Below are 6,000 nucleotides of genomic sequence, written 5' to 3' on the forward strand. Positions count from 1 at the left end.
TCTACAGGATTGGACAATGTCTGAGATAACAAGGGCAGGAAGTAAGAAGCTGGCCTGGTCTTCAGGTTCCTGGTCCAGTGCTCTTTTACCACCGCGAACTTTTCCATGCTGCCTTTTTCATTCATGTAGGCATTAAGGAGACTTCTTTCCAACCATACAGATCCCCAGGTTCCATTAGAGCCTCTCCAGAGCTGAGTGTTTTGTAAGAGGTCGTTATTATATCATGGTCAGTTAGGGAACTCTTTAAATATATGCTTATCACAAAGTCATTTACTTGCAGATGTTCCCTTCTATGACCAAAAGTTTCAGGCTCCGAGGAACATTCTGCTTTTGAAATATTTTATTGGAACTGCTTCTATCCATATTATGAAGATCACTTGAACTTCTGTTCTTGCAACAAAGGTGACCATACAATCAAGCTTTTTGGCACTGCTAACAGTGGCACGGCATTCAAATGGGACAACAGGGTAATCTTTATTCACTTCCTGTGGACATTCTGGAACATAAATTTGTAAGCTCACACCTGCCTTCTGCTCATAAAGTGGCAAGGTCAGTGGGCCATCATCCCCTCACAAAACCAAGAGGTTTATTCAATTTTTGCATTCCTTTGAAATGTTTTCAACTTTAAATTGCCTTTGGAGAACTTGTACGCTTGGTTCAGCTCCAATAGAAATTTGAATGTGAGAACATTTCAAGAGGAATGAGCCATAATGGCAGTTCAAGTGGTGCACTGACCTTCCAAGTTTAACATGGGAAGGTCATGGCCATTTTGCAGGGATTTTTCCAACTCTGCTTCTTCCAGTCAGGCCTGCCATCCTTCCACCTACCTTTCACTATCCCCACGACTGGAGCCTACAAAACTCAGGCAAATGCCAAAGAGGCTGTGGCCTGAAGGGCTGCTGGGCTCACCGGGCCTGCCAACCTGCATCCTAGAGGTTCTCTTGCTGCGTGGTCTTCTCTCTGCCAGACACATGCAAGGAGTGGCTTGGAAGTACATAGATTTGCATCTCATGAGGACAGAACTGTCTACTTTCCATTGAACTTGCTCCTTGAGAGATGACAGGAAAGACGGCCACACCTGACAGTCTGTGACACCACGTGATGCCGGCTCATTTCTCAGCCTCTTTCTCTGATTTGTCTTATTATGTTTGATCACAAATTGAAGGTAGCATGTTGTCAAAACATAAAGGTACACTTTCTTCTTTGGGGCTATGGTCAACAACATTCTAAAAAGTCTTTAGATCTGATTTGTGCACACTTGGGAGAATTATCCACACGTTAGTATATTTATTTGAATTGAAAAAAGCCTTCCTATAAGGAAGATCCAATCTGATTTAATATTTACTTTTAAATAGGTCTAAAGAATTATCCGTTCAGATACTCCCCTTAGGGGCACCTGGGTGGCTCAGTCGGCATCTGACTTTGGATTAGGTCATGATCTCGCGGTTCATGGGTTCAAGTCCCACTTCGAGCTCTGTGCTGACAGCTCAGAGCCTGGAGCCTGCTTCAGATTCTGTGTCTCCCTCTCTCTGCCCCGCCCCTGCTCACACTCTCTTTCTCAAAAATAAACAAACATTAAAAAAAAAAAGATATTCCCCTTAGATTCAACTTCTTTGTGCTTTTTTTTTTTAATTCAAATCCAAGTTAGTTAATATATAGTGTAATAATGATTTCAGGAATAGGGTGTAGTGATTCATCACTTACATACACACCCAGTGTTCATCCCAACAAATCCTCCTTAATGCCCATCACCCATTTAGCCCATTCCCCCCACGAAACACCCCACCAGCAACTCTGTTTGTTCTCTGTATTTAAAAGCCTCTTACGGTTTGTCTCCCTCTCTGTTTTTATCTTATTTTTGCTTCCTTTCCCTTATGTTCATATGTTTTGTTTCTTAAGTTTCACATATGAGTGAAATCATATATTTGTCTTTCTCTGACTGACTTATTTCGCTTAGCATAATACACTCTAGTTCCATCTGTGTTCTTGCAAATGGCAAGATTTCATTCTTTTTGATCACTGAGTAATATTTCATTGTATATAGGGGCGCCTGGGTGGCTCAGTCAGTTAAACGTCAGACTTCAGCTCAGGTCACAATCTCGCAATTTGTGGGTTCGAGCCCTGCATCAGGCTCTGTGTTGACAGCTCAGAGCCTGGAGCCTACTTCAGATTCTGTGTCCCTTGCTCTCTGCCCCTCCCCTACTCATGCTCTGTCTCTCTCTCTCTCTCAAAAATAAACATTTAAAAAGTTTTAAAAATTTTTCCATTGTATATATATACCACAACTTCTTTATCCATTCACCAGTCAATTGACATTTGGGCTCTTTCCATACTTTGGCTATTGTCAAGAGTGGTGCTGTGAACATTGGGGTGCATGTACCCCTTTGAATCAGCATTCCTGCAACCTTTGGATAAATACCTACTAGTGCAATTGCTGGGTCATACAGTAGTTCTTTTTTTTTTTTTTTCATGTTTATTTTTGAGACAGAGAGAGAGAGAGACAGGTGCAAGCAGGGGAGGGGCAGAGAGGGAAAGAGGGAGACACAGAATCCAAAGCAGGCTCTAGTCTCTGAGCTGTCAGCATAGAGCCCAAAGCTGTCAGGTTCAACTGACTGAGCCACCCCAGCACCCCACAGGTGCTTTTAATTTTTTGAGGAAACTCCATACTGTTTTCCAGAGTGGCTGCACCAGTTTGCATTCCCACCAGCAGTGCAAAAGCGTTCCTCTTTCTCCACATCCTCGCCAACATCTGTTGTTTCCTGCGTTGTTAATTTTAGCCTTTCTGACAGGTGTGAGATGGTAAATCGTATGGTTTTCATTTGTATTTCCCTGATGATGAGTGATGTTGAGAGCATCTTTTCATGTGTCTGTTAGCCATCTGGATGTCTTGTCTGGAAAAATGTCTATTCATGTCTTTTGCCCATTTCTTCACTGGATTATTTGTTTTTTGGGATGTTGAGTTTTATAAGTTCTTTATAGGTTTTGGATACTAACCCTTTATTTTTATTTTTTTTTTTTACTTTTATTTCTTTTAATTTAATTTTTTAAATTTACATCTAAATTAGTTAGCATATAGTGCAACAATGATTTCAGGAGTATATTCCTTAGTGCCCCTTACCCATTTAGCCCATCCCCCCTCCCATACCCCCTTAAGTAACCCTCTGTTTGTTCTCCATATTTATGAGTCTCTTATGTCCTGTTTTTATATTATTTTTGTTTCCCTTCCATTATGTTCATGTTTTGTCTCTTAAAGTCCTCATATAAGTGAAGTCATGATATTTGTCTTTCTCTGACTAATTTCACTTAGCATAAAACCCTCCAGTTCCAACCACATAGTTGCAAATGGCAAGATTTCATTCTTTTTGATGGCCGAGTAATACTCCAGTGTGTGTGTGTGTGTGTGTGTGTGTGTGTGTGTGTGTGTGTGTGTATACCACATCTTCTTTATCCATTCATCCATCGATGGACATTTGGGCTCTTTCCATACTTTGGCTATTGTTGATAGTGTTGCTATAAACATGGGAGTGCACGTGTCCCTTCGAAACAGCACACCTGTATCCTGTGGATAAATGCCTAGTAGTGCAATTCCTGGGTCGTAGGGTAGTTCTATTTTTAGTTTTTTGAGGAACCTCCATACTGTTTTCCAGAGTGGCTGCACCAGCTTGCATTCCTATGGATACTAACCCTTTATTTGGTATGTCATTTGCAAATATCTTCTCCCATTCCATTGGTTGCCTTTTAGGTTTACCGATTGTTTCCTTCACTGTGCAGAAGCTTTTTATCTTGATGAGGTCCCAATAGTTCATTTTTGCTTTTGTTTCCCTTGCCTCTGGAGACACATCAAGTAAGAAGTTGCTGTGGCCGAGGTCAGAGAAGTTTTTGCCTGTTTTCTCCTCTAGGATTTTTATGTCTTCCTGTGTTATGTTTAAGTCTTTCATCCATTTTGAGTTTATTTTGTGTATGGTTTAAGAAAGTGGTCCAGGTTCATTCTTTTGTATGTTGCCATCCAGTTTTCCCAATGTTATCTGGTGAAGAGACTGTCTTTTTTTCCTTTGGAAATTCTTTCCTGCTCTGTCAAAGATTAGTCGGCCATACATTTGTGGGTCCAGTTCTGCGTTCTCTGTTCTGCTCCATCCATCTGCGGGTCTGTTTTTGTGCCGGTACCATACCGTCTTGATGATTAGCTTTGCAGTACAGCTTGAAGTCCGGAATTGTGATGCCTCCAGGTTTGGTTTTCTTTTTCAAGATTACTTTGGCTATTTGGGGTTTTTTCTGGTTCCACACAAATTTTAGAATTGTTTGTTCTAGCTCTGTGAAGAATCCAGCTTATCTGTGCTTTCATCTCAAGACCTAGGTTAACATCAAAATTTTCTCTTGCCATCAAGGTAAATTCTTTAAAATAAGTCCCTGTTCTCATTTGTCTAACTCTCCCTGTGGGTCTCTGTGCTCCCACAAGTTCACCTCAACATTGAAAGTCTGGAACAGTGGTGAATAAATACCAGGGTTCTGTCTCCAGCATTAACTGCATTTCCCAGTTCTGCCCCAAACTCTTTGTCAATGGGTTGACCCTTAGGAAATTGAGACTTTTCTTTTGTTCTCTTAAGACTTTATTTATAACTCTTTTTAATTGATCTTAGAGTGATGAGATCAAGCCCCATGTTGGGTGTGGAGCTTACTTTAAAAAATAAAAATTATACAAAAATAGCCAACTTCAGAACACTCTTGTCATTCACCATCTCGTCTCCACACAAGCTTCTGAAAGTCAGATGACAAAAAAAAAAAGAAAAAGAAAAATCACAAAACTGTACACATACAGATTAATACAACTCCTTTCATAGCCATGAAGAAAAGTATAATCTTTGGACCTAAGATGTTAAAGGGGCTGTGCTAAGCCCGTTTTTTTTTTTTTTAATTTTTTTTTTAATGTTTATTTATTTTTGAGACAGAGACAGAGCATGAACAGGGGAGGGGCAGAGAGAGAGGGAGACACAGAATCTGAAACGGGCTCCAGGCTCTGAGCTGTCAGACGCGGGGCTCGAACTCACGGACCGCAAGATCATGACCTGAGCCGAAGTCGGACGCTTAACCGACTGAGCCACCCAGGCGCCCCACTAGTGTCCTTTTTCACATTTATTTATTGTTGAGAGACAAAGAGAGACAGAGCGCAAGCAGGGGAGGGGCAGAGAGAGAGGGAGACACAGAATCCAAAACAGGCTCCAGGCTCTGAGCTGTCAGCACAGAGCCCGATGCGGGGCTCGAACTCACGGACCGTGAGATCATGACCTGAGCCGAAGTCGGAGCCCAACCGACTGAGCCACCCAGGCGCCCCAACCGTTTTTTTTTTAAACCTTGGCACAATTGGCATTTGAGGCCAAATAATTCTTGGTAGTGGGGCTACCCTGTGCAAAGTAAATGTTAAGTAGCATCTCTGGCTTCCACCTACTGTTTGCCAGTAGCATTCCCATATGCACACATCTATGACAACCAAAAATATCTCCAGGCATTGCAAATGCCCCCTGAAGGGCAAATCACTTGTCATTGAAATCTGTTGTGCTTAATATCCGGTGCAAAAGGCCTCCAAGACTTCTCTTGGGTGGCTTTTGTGGAACTCTGCCAAAGATGGAACCCTGGTCTCCTATGCATGCAGAGTTTCATAATAAAATTTATTGAGCACTCGCCATATGACAGACATTTTTTTAAGTTTATTTATTTATTTTGAGAGAGAGAGAAATCATGTGCTTAGGAGAGGGGCAGAGAGAGGGGGAGAGAGAGAGAGAGAGAGAGAGAGAGAGAGAGAGAGAATCCCAAGCAGGCTCCACACTGTCAACGCAGAGCCCGATGTGGGGCTTGAACTCCTGACCCGTGACTTCATGACCTGAGCCAAAATCAAGAATCAGATGCTTAACCAGTTGAGCCAATAAGGCATCCCATGACAGCTTTCAGTTAAGTGCTTATCACACATTATTTCATTAAATCCTGCCAACAACCCTGAATGGTAAG

This window comes from Panthera leo, chromosome B2, assembly GCF_018350215.1.
Source record: "Panthera leo isolate Ple1 chromosome B2, P.leo_Ple1_pat1.1, whole genome shotgun sequence".
NCBI lineage: Eukaryota > Metazoa > Chordata > Mammalia > Carnivora > Felidae > Panthera > Panthera leo.